Here is an 11,306-nt window from a genome sequence, read left to right on the forward strand (position 1 = left end):
ACTCCGTCTCAAAAAAAAAAAAAAATAATAATTTTAATGAATGTTGAATAAAAATATATCACTTTCACATAGGCATTTATCTGAAGTTCAGAAATTCTCCCACCTTACTTTAGTTTCTTCAGCTTCTGTTGTAGCAAGCAAAATAAAAGTTATATATATAGATATATAAACTAAAACACAATATAAAATACATAAATTTATTTTTTTTGAGAAGGAGTCTCACTCTGTCACCAGGCTGGAGTTTTTGTATTTTTGTATTTTTAGTAGAGAGAGCGTTTCACCACGTTGGCCAAAATTGTCTCGATCTCTGGACCTTGTGATCTGCCTGCCTCAGCCTCCCAAAATGCTGGGGATTACAGGTGTGAGCCACTGCACTCGTGAAAGTTATTTTCAGTCCATTAATCTATCTACTTATCTAGCTACCTATTTGCACAAAAAGAGGTATGCATTAATTATCACCTTTGCTTTTGTTTTTGTTTTGAGACAGAGTGTCTCTTTGTTGCCCAGACTAGAGTGGAATGGTGCGATCTTGGGTCACTCACTGCAACCTCTGCCTCCCAGGCTCAAGCCATTCTCATTCCTCAGTCTCTTAAGTAGTTAAGATTACAGGCATCACCACACCCGGCTAATTTTTGTATTTTTAGTAGAGATGGGTTTCACCATGTTGGCCAGGTTGATCGTGAACTTCTGAATTCAAGTGCTCTGCCTGCCTCGGCTTCCCAAAGTGCTAAAATTACAGGCATGAGCTATCGCATCTGGCCATATCACCTAACGTTAAGAGTTATTTTTTGGCCAGGCGCGGTGGCTCAAGCCTGTAATCCCAGCACTTTGGGAGGCCGAGACGGGTGGATCACGAGGTCAGGAGATCGAGACCATCCCGATCTACACGGTGAAACCCTGTCTCTACTAAAAAATACAAAAAACTAGCCGGGCGAGATGGCGGGCGCCTGTAGTCCCAGCTTCTCTGGAGGCTGAGGCAGGAGAATGGCGTAAACCCGGGAGGCGGAGCTTACAGTGAGCCGAGATCGCGCCACTGCACTCCAGCCTGGGCGACAGAGCTAGACTCCGTCTCAAAAAAAAAAAAAAAAAGTTATTTCTTGGTGGTTGAAAATTTCATGATTTATTACTTGCTTCTTTGTACTTTTCTCTCTCTTCTCTGTCTCTCTCTCTCCCTCCCTCTTTCTGACAGGTTCTCACTCTGTTGTCCAGCCTGCAGTCTCAAACTCCTGGGTTCTAGTGATCCACCTGCCTCAGCCTCCCCAGTAGCTGGGACTACAGGTACATATTACCATAACTGGTTTTTAATTTTTTATAGAGATAGGATCTTGCTATGTTGCTCATGCAGGTCTCATACTCCTGGCCTTGAGCAATCCTCCTGCCCTGCCTTCACAAAGTGCTGGGATTACAGGTGTGAGCTATAGCACCCAGCCTGTTTTGTACTTTTCTATAGGACTTAGATTTTATATAGTAATTACAAATAATTTTAACAAAAGCAGTAGTCTTTCTAAACTTTTTAAAATTAAGCAGTGATTAAGAGCTACAGAAAGTAGTTATTAATTCAGTGCCTATTATATACTAGATATTCTGCATTTAGTGAATCACCTAACCCACATATCAAGGCAGGAATTATAATCTTTATTTTCAGGAGAGAAAACTGAGGCTTACAAGCATTTGTTAATTCTAGAGTTACACTGCTGCAGTTACACTGCCCCACCCAGCAGCTTGCCCACTGCTGGCTTTATCAAATTCAACCCCCCACTTCCACCCCTACATCTGTGCGTAAGAATGTTCACACACACACACACACACATTTCTGCAATATTCCATCTGACTAGGTCAGGAATTTGTCATGACAAACCAACTGCAATACCTATTTCCCGACCAAAGCTGTTATTCAGTATCTCTACGATTTGAGAAATAGTTTGATTTCACTCTAACAAGGATCACAATGAGGTCTTAAAAGAGGTAATAGATACAAACCATCCTAGTCTATGTGAAAGTGTGTGATGTTCAGATATATCCAGCCCTTTGAGATGCTCTGCTGGAAGGTGGTTGAGGTGCAAAGTGCTGACTTATGGTCATCTTGGTCCATGGTCATTAATAATGATAGTTTGTACTTCTTTTGTGTTTGTGCTAAGGATGGTTTCAAAACCTGGAAGAAGCTTATCAATTTCTAGGTATTCAAATATCTCTTTCACAATATATATATGTGTGTGTGTGTGTGTGTGTATGTGTATTCTATGAAAATATACATGTATATTCACATATGAATATATAAACGTATATTCGCATACGAATATATATACGTATATTCACATATGAATATATATACACATTCACATATGAATATACACACATACATACATAAATTTTTACAGTATACAGTAAATATATACAGTATATAATCAAAAAGTAAAATTTTTTTATTTTTTTGAGACGAAGTCTCGCTCAGTCGCCCAGGCTGGAGTGCAGTGGCGCGATCTCGGCTCACTGCAAGCTCTGCCTCCCAGGTTCATGCCATTCTCCTGCCTCAGCCTCCCAAGTAGCTGGGATTACAGGCGCCCACTGCCACACCCGGCTAATTTTTTGCATTTTTAGTAGAGACGGGGTTTCATCATGTTAGCCAGGATGGTCTCGATCTCCTGACCTTGTGATCCACCTGCCTCAGCCTCCCAAAGTGCTGGTTTTTTTTTTTTTTGAGATGGAGTCTCACTGTGTTGCCCAGGCTGGAGTGCAGTGGCTCGATCTCAGCTCACCTCCATCTCGTTCCCCCTGGGTTCAAGCAATTCTCCTGCCTCAGTCTCCTGAGTAGCTGGGACTACAGGCGCCTGACACCGCACCTGGTTAATTTTTCTATTTTTAGTAGTGACAGGATTTCACCATCTTGGCCAGGCTGGTCTTGAACTCCTGACCTCGTGATAGACCCATGTCATCCTCCCAAAGTGCTGGGATTACAGGCATGAGCCACCGTGCCTGGCATAAAGTGAATTCTTAATGATCATTGAAAAGAAAATGGCAGGCCAGATGTGATGGCTCCCACCTGTAATCCCAGCACTGTGGGAGGCTGAGGTGGAAGGATTGCTTGAGCCCATGAGTTTGAAACCAGTCTGGGAAATATCGTAAGACCCCCTCTCTATAACAAATATAAAAATTACCTGGGCATGGCGGCTCATACCTGGGGTCCCAGCTGATTTGTTTTTCTAAGACCACCAGAGCGAGCACAAAAGAACCAGCGAGTAGGCGAGGGTAGGAGCAAAACTGCAAATTTATCTTTGGTCACCCAGCTTCAGGGAAGAAGGTGTGGGGGTGAGGTCTGTCGGCCTCTGGCAAAGGAGGCCAAGAGAGTCACCCGGTGGAGCTCTCGGGCAGAGTTCCTGATGCAGTCCCGACAGGAGTGGGGGCTGGGAAGTCCGTGCCGCGCGTCTGCCGGGAGCGGTTTTTCTAGGAGTGGGAGGGTAATAGGCGGGGCATGGGCGTGTCAGGGGGCGTTCCGTAGGTGCAACCAGGTAAATCTTGGTCTCTTCGGATTGACGTCACCTGACACATGCCCAGTTGGTCTGCACCTTCCCAGGCACTGGCTGCATTTTCACGCGCGCGGGAAAAGTTAGTGATGAAGAACCCGGAAGTGCGCCATCTTGCCTCCGTTCGTCCAAACACTAGCTACTCAGGAGGCTGATCTCACATCACTTAAGCCAAGAAAGCAGAGGTTGTGGTGAGCCGAGATCATACCACTGCACTCCATCCTAAATGACAAAGCAGTAACTTGCCTCAAAAAAAAAAAAAATTGTTATCCAAGAAAAATTTAAAATCTCTCTCTACAAATGTATATAGTCATAGTATATTACTCAAAAAGTAAATTCTTAATAGTTCATGACAAGCAAATGGCAGGCCAGGCACGATGGCTCATGCTTATAATCTCAGCACTTTGGGAGGCCCAGGCAAAAGGATTGCTTGTGTCCAAAAGTTTGGGGGCCAGCCTGGGCAACATAGTGAGAACCAACCTCTCAGAAAAAATAAGAAATTAGCCGGGCATATTGGAATGAACCTGTAGTCTCAGCTACTCAAAATGCTGAGCTGGGAGGATCACTTGAGGCCAAGAGGCCAAGTTTGCAGTAAGCCATAATCACATGACTACACTGCAGCCTGGGTGACAGAGCAAGACCCTAAGGAAAAAAAAAGAAAACTGTAAAAAATATTAAAAAAGAAGACATGAAGTGAGAAGCTACCATGTCCAGGGCAAAGACAAAGGGCCCCAGCAGAGGCCCATTGCCCCCTCATCCCCAGTAGAGAAGAAAAACCATGGGACACTAAAAAAAACAGAAATCACTGTGAAACCACATAGGCAGAATTTACTATTGATTTGTCAGAAATCCACTCTCAAGGTTAAAAGAAGAGACGGCTTTTGCTAAGGCACTCTGCTGTGAAGTGAACAAATGAGAGTCTAGGGAAGCTTTAAGCTCCTTGATGCTGTTGACCATCAAAGACTTAAAGCTGGATCTGGAAGAGGCAACTGTGAGGCAAGAACAAAACCAGAAGAGGCCACCATGAGGCAGAAGATGGGCCTTGAGTGGCCACTGTGAGGCAGAAGATGGGCCAGACAAGGCCATTGTGAAGCAGGAGCTGGTGTAAGAGAGACTACCATGAGACAGGAGCTGGGTCTTGGGAGGTAGATTTGAGGCAGGAGATGGGCCTGGTGAGGCCACCGTGAGAAAAGAGCTGGGCCTAGAGAGGCCAATGCAAGGCAGAAGCTGGGCCAGTTGAGGCTGCCGGAAGTCAGATAGGAACATGGCCGGGGAAGGCCACCATGAGGCAAGAGCTAGGCCTGGAAAGCCCACTGTGAGGCAGGAGTAAAGCCTGGAGAGGCCATTGTCAGGCAGGAGCTGGGCCTGTTCAGGCTGCCACGAGGCTGACAATAGGTCTGGAGAGCTTGACTTGAGAAAGTTTTGGGCCTACAAAGGCCACCAGGAGCTGGGCAGTAGCTGAGTCCAAAGACGTTGTGAGGCAGGAGTTGGGCCTATAGACACAGCCGTGAGGAAGAGCTGGGCCTGGAGAGGATGGCAGGAGGTAGCAACTGGGCCTAAAGAGGAAGTTCTGGGCCTGGAGAAGCCGCCAAAAGGGAAAAACTGAGCCTGGAAAGGCCGTTGTAAGGAATGAGCTGGGCCCAAAGAGGCCATTGAAAGGCAGAAGCTGGACTTGTCGAAGCTGCCAAAAGGCAGGAGTTTTGGACTAGGGAGGCTACAGTGAGGCAAGAGCTGGGCGTGGAGAGTTCCCTGTGAGGCAGAGGTTGGGCCTGTACAGGCCTTCAGAAGGCAGGAGCTGGGCCTGGAGAGGCTGACTTGAGGTCAAGTTCTGGGCCTGAAGGGGCCACCAAAAGTCAAAAGCAGGGCCTGGGAACGCCACTAAGAGGCATGAGCTGGGCCTGGACAGCCTGATAGGAGAAAGTTTTGCACCTGGAGAGGCCACCAAAAGGTAGGAGCTGGGCCTGGAAAAACTGACTGGAGGATGATTTGGGTCTTCAGAGGCCGCTAGGAGGCAGGAGCTGGGCCAGAAGAGGCCAACTTGAGGACGATTTGGGCCTGCAGAGGTTGCTGGGAGGAAGAGCTAGGCCTGGAGAGGCTGACTGGGGGAAGTTTTGGGCCTGGAGTGGAGGCCAAAAAGCAAAAGCTAGGCCTGGAAAGGCCACCGTGAGGCATGAGCGTGGCCTACAAAGGCCATTGGGAGGCAGCAATTAGGCCTGTAGAGGCTGCGAAAAGGCAGGAATCTGGCTGGAGGAGGCCACGGTGAGACAAGAGGTGGGCCTGGAAGGTGCACTGTGAGGTAGAGGCCAACAACAGGCAAAAGCTGGGCCTGGAGAGATGACGAGAGGAATGAGCTGGGCCTAAACAGGCCAGTATGAGAAAGGAGCTTGACCTAGAGAGGCCAGTATGAGGCAGGAGCTGGGCCTGGATAGGTTGCCAGAGGCATCGATTGGGCATAAACAAGCCTCTGTGAGGGAGGAGCTAGGCCTGTTGAGGCTGCTGGGAGGCAGGCGGAAATTTGGCCCACGGAAGCCACTATGAGGCAAGAGTTGGGCCTGGAGAGGGTGCTAAGAGGCAAGAGCGGGGCCTGCAGAGGCTGTTCTCAAGCCAGAGTTGGGTCTGTACAGGCCACCGCGAGGCAGAAGGTGGGCCTAAAGAGCTTGACTTGAGGAAGTTTTGGGCCTACAAAGGCTGGCAGGAGCTGGGCAGGAGCTGAGCCATAAAAGGTTGTTGTGAGGCAGGAGTTGGGCTTGTAGACACAGCCAGGAGGAAGAGCTAGGCCTGGAGAGGACGCCGGGAGGCAGCAACTGGGCCTGGAGAGGCTGACTTGAGGAAGTTTTGGACCTGCAGATGATGTCCCGGGACAGGAGCTGGGCCTGGAGAAGCCACTGTGAGGCATGAGCTGGGCGTAGAGAGGCCAGTGTGTGGCAGGACCTGGGCCTGACCAGGCTGCCAGGAAATAGGTGGAAACCTGGCCAGGGAAGGTTGCCATGAGACAAAAGTTGGGCCTGGAAAAACTCTTGTGAGGTATGAGATTGGCCTGAAGAGTCATTAGGTGGCTGGAGCTGGGTGTGTAGAGGCTGCTGAAAGGCAGGGGCTTGGCTTGGGGGAGCAACGGTGAGGCAGATGCTGGGCCTGGAGAATCTGCTGTGAGGCAGATGTTGGGCCTGTAGAGGCTGACAGGAGGCAGGAGCTGGGCCTGGAGAGGCTGCCAAGAGGCATGAGCTGGGCCTAAAGAGGCCAGTGTGAGACAAGAGATCAGCCTGGAGAGGCCACTGTGAGGCATGAACTGGGCCTAATGATGCCAGTGTGAGGCAGGAGCTGGGCCTGTTGAGGCTGCTGGGATGCAGGCAGGAACTTGGCCGGGGACGACCTCCGTGAAGCAAGAGCTGGGCCTGGAGAGGCCATTGTCACGCAGGAGCTGGGCCTATCCAGGCCACCAGGAGGCAGAAGTTTGTGCGGGTGAGCTTGATGTGAGGAAGTTTTGGGCCTACAAAGACCTCCAGGAGCCAGGCAGCTGAGCCGAAAGAAGTTGTGAGGCAGGAGGTGGGCCTGGAGATCCAGCCGGGAGGAAGAGCTGGGCCTGGAGAGGCTCACTTGTGGAAGTTCTGGGCCTAAAGAGGCTGCCAAAAGGCAAAAGCTGGGCTGGAATGGCCACCGTAAGGCATGAGCTTGGCCCAGAGAGGCCACTGGGAGGCAGGAGCTTGGCCTGGGGGGCTGTGGTGAGGCAGATGCTGGGCCTGGAGAGTCTGCTGTGAGGCAGAGGTTGGACCTGTAGAGGCCAATGGGAGGCAGCAGTTTGGGCTGGAATGGCAGACTTGAGAAAATTCTTGGTCTGGAGAAGCCACCGGGATGCAGGTGCTGGGCCTAGCGAGGCCACCGAGAAGCAAGAGCTGTGCCTAAGGAGGCCAGTGTTAGGCAGGAGCTATGCCTGAAGAGGGGACTTGAGGAAGTTTTGGGCCTGGACAACCTGTTGGGCGCAGGAGCTGGGCCTAAGGATGCTGCCATGAGGCATGAGCTGGGCATAATGAGGTTAGTGTGAGGCAGGACCTGGGCCTGTAGAGGCTGCCGGGAGGCAGGTAGAAACTTGTTTGGGGAAGACCTCTGCGAGGCAAAAGCTGGGCCTGGAGAGTCCGCTGGGAGGCAAGAGCTGGGCCTGGAGAGGCCATTGTCACACAGGAGCTGGGCCTGTCCAGGCCACTGGGAGGCAGAGGGTGGGCCTGGAAAGTTTGACTTGAGGCACTTTTGGGTCTTCAAAGGCCACTAGAAGCTGGGCAGGAGCTGAGCCAAAAGAGGTTGTTGTGAGGCAGGAGTTGGGCCTCCAGACACAGCCAGGAGAAAGTGTTTGGCCTGTAGAGGCCACCTGGAGGCAGCAGCTGGGCCTGGAGAGGCTGATGGAAGGCAGGAGCTGGGCCTTGAGGGGCCGACTTGTGAACATTTTGGGACTGTATAGGCCACCCAGAGGCAGGAGCTGGGACTAAAGAGGCTGTTGTACGGCAGGAGCTGGGCCTGTACAGGCCGCCAGGAGACAGAAGGTGGGTCTCAAAAGGCCACTGTAAAACAGGAGCTGAGTCTTGGAAGGTGGCTGTGAGGCAAAAGCTGGCCCTTGGGAGGCTGATGAGAGGCAGGAGCTGGGCCTGGTGAGGTAGACTTGAGAAAGTTCTGGGCCTGGAGAGAAGGCTGGGAGGCAGGAGCTGGGCCTGAAGAGGCCATTGTAATGATGGAGCTGGGCCTGTGGAGGCTGCCATGAGGTAGGGTATGGGCCTAAATAGGCCATTGTGAGCCATGAGCTTGACCCGTAGAGGCCAGTTGGAGAAAGTTCTGGACCTGGAGAGGCTGCCAGGAGGCAGGAGCTGAGCCAAAAGATTCAAGCACATTAATTAGGCACTTTTTTCCATTATTACATTGTAATATATAATGAAATAATTAATGAATATATAATGAAATAATTATATATATATTGTAATATATAATGAAATAATTGTAATATATAATGTATTGAATTATACAATATATAATGTAATTGTACTATATAATGAAATAATTACAGAACTCACCATAATGTAGAATCAGTGGGCATGTTAAGGTTGTTTTCCTGCAACAAGGTGGTCCCATCTGAGCTTGACGGGAGAAAGTGACAGATCATCAGGTATTAGATTCTCACAGGGACAGTGCAACCCAGATCTCTTGCATGCACAGTTCACATAGGATGCATGCTCCTATGAGAATCTAATGCTGCTGCTGATCTGAGAGAAGGCGGAGGTCAGGTGGGAATATGAGCAATGGGGAGTGGCTGTAAATACAGATGCAGCTTCCCTTACTGGACACCACTCACCTCCTGCTGTGTGGCTCCTTATAGCTCCATGGCTCAGGTGTTGGGGACCCCTGCTGATGTACATCCAAAAGGACCGTTCCCACAACAGTCTTCATAGCGGTCAAGTGCAGTAACCACTTAGCTCCCAAGGCATGTGCCTCAGTTGGCATTTCATCACAATCAACAGTAAGTGGTAGCTTGAGTCACTGTGAGGTCACTTTCTGGAAATCACCAGCATCCCATTTTCCCATGGCAAGGAGCTCAGTATAGTCCCTTGGATAACCAAACCCATGTCCAAATCCCATCTGTGTGAGTCTATCTCCAGGGACCTTCTTAGCGTATCAGAGTCCAATCAGGAGACATAAACCACTCAAAAATTTAAAGTGGTAAAATTTAATACAGAGAATTATTCATTAGAACAGGGGAACAACATAATGAGAGACTGGCTAGCACAAAGTAAAGAGAACTCTAGAGAATATAGGACTAGCCCTGGTCAGGCATGGTGGCTCATGCCTGAAATTCCAGCAATTTAAGAAGCCAACACAGGAGGACTGCTTGAGGCCAGAAGTTAGAGGCCGGCCTGGACAACATAGTGAAACCCTGTCTCTATCCAAAAAAAGAATAAAATTAGCTGGGAGTGGTGGTGCACACTTGTAGTCCCAGCTCCTCAGGAAGCTGAAGCAAAAGGATAGTTTGATCCTGGGAGGTTAAGGCTGCAGTGAGTCATGATTATGCCACTACAGTCAAGCCTGGGGGACAAAGCAAGACCCTGCCTCAAACAAAACCACCACCACAATAACCATTTACAGACAGAAAAGAAATAGAGCTAATAAGCTAAGGAAAGATGTTGAAATGTGACAAAGTAATATGAGGTCTTTTATCTATTTAAAATAATCAAACAAAAAATGACTTATTAAATTATAATACCCTGTGCTGGCAAAGGTGCAGTGAAATGGGCACTTTCTTATACTATAAGGGGTGTTTAAATTGTATATAAGCCTTCCAGGGTAAAGCTTGTCAATTTTTTAAAATAATAGAGACAGGGTCTCACCTTACTGCCTCCTCCAACTCTTGGCCTCAAGCAATCCTCCTGCCTTAGCCTCCCAAAGTGCTGGGATTATAGCCAGGAGACACCCAAAACCTTGTCAATTTACATCAAGGGTAATGAGAATGTCCATTCACCATGACTCACAGTAATCTCACTTCTGGAAATACCTTGGGAGACAATTCAATCTAAACAAAAGGTCATCTGCATAAACACGGTGAAATTCTGGGAGTAATCGAAGACACAGTGGTTAAATGAAATAAGAAACAGTTATAAGAAATTATATTATGGTATTTACAGGCACCTGATAAAAGGTCAGTTCATGTTAGCTGCTACTTTTTTGTTGTTTTGAGACAGGGTCTCACTCTGTCACCCAGGCAGGAGTGCAGAGGCCTGATCATGACTCATTACAGTCTCAACCTCCCTGGGCTCAAGTGATCCTCCCACAGCAGCTTCCCAAGTAGCTGAGACTACAGGAACATGCCACCACACTAGGCTAATTCATGTATTTTTCTGTAGGGATGGTGTCTCCTTTGGTTTCCAAATCCTGTCTGAAACTCTTGGCCTCAAGCCATCCTCCTACCTCAGCCTCCCAAAGTGTTGTGATTACTGGTGTGAGCCACCACACCTGTCCAGCTGCTACTTTTATTATTATTATTATTCCACTCAATTAAAAATAGTTTTCATTAAAATTATCATTTTCAAGGCTATGGAACAATATGTGTCCTACAGCATAATTGTAAAAACATATACAGTCGTCCCTCAGTATACAGACAGAATTAGTTCCAGCCCCCCATCTCTGCATATACCAAAATCCATGCATACTCACGTTTCACATTCAGCCCTCTGGAACCCACATATCGGAAAAGTCCAAATATTAGTTGGGCATAGTAGCAAGCATCTATAGTCTCAGCCATTTGGGAGGCTGAGGTGGGAGGATCACTTGAGCCTGCGAGGTTGAGGTTACGGTCAGCTGTGATGGCGCCACTACACTCCAGCCTGGACAACGGAGCAAGACCCTGTCTCAGAAACAAAACAAAACAAAACAAAAAATGAAAAATGGGTTAGAAATTGTAGTGAGGTCTGTTGGGCAAAATTCAATATAAGCAAAGTATAAATTAATGAAGCAAATGGTGATAAATTAGTATGATTGACTTTCTGGAGTTTCTGACAATAAAGGTAAGAAAAATGCAAAACAGAGACAGAGGGTAAAAAAAGAAATTAGGGAAGCATTCTACATGTTTAATAAAATGACACTGGCCATGTTCATGCAGCAGCAGTATGTCATGATATGACATACCTTGGAGAGAAATTAACAGATGAGGAAGTTGATAAAAATGATCAGAGAAGCAAATTACTGATAGTGATAGTTAAGTAAACCATGAAGAATTTCCACAACTGATGCTAGCAAAGTGGAAATATTGTACAG

The 11,306-nt window shown here is 48.1% G+C and overlaps 1 pseudogene across 1 annotated transcript; it reads right to left on the reverse strand.

Annotated features, from left to right (window-relative positions):
- Positions 1–4,890: 4,890 nt before the first annotated feature.
- Positions 4,891–8,266, reverse strand: LOC105518961 (annotated as a pseudogene). Its single transcript, XR_001002905.1, has 4 exons — positions 8,156–8,266; positions 6,302–6,749; positions 6,046–6,267; positions 4,891–5,129 (listed from the first exon to the last, which is right to left on the reverse strand). The product of XR_001002905.1 is annotated as a putative uncharacterized protein FLJ44672 (transcript).
- Between the last annotated feature and the right edge of the window lie 3,040 nt (positions 8,267–11,306).

The sequence above is a fragment of the Colobus angolensis genome, unplaced genomic scaffold (genome assembly GCF_000951035.1).
Source record: "Colobus angolensis palliatus isolate OR3802 unplaced genomic scaffold, Cang.pa_1.0 Scaffold333, whole genome shotgun sequence".
Lineage (NCBI taxonomy): Eukaryota > Metazoa > Chordata > Mammalia > Primates > Cercopithecidae > Colobus > Colobus angolensis.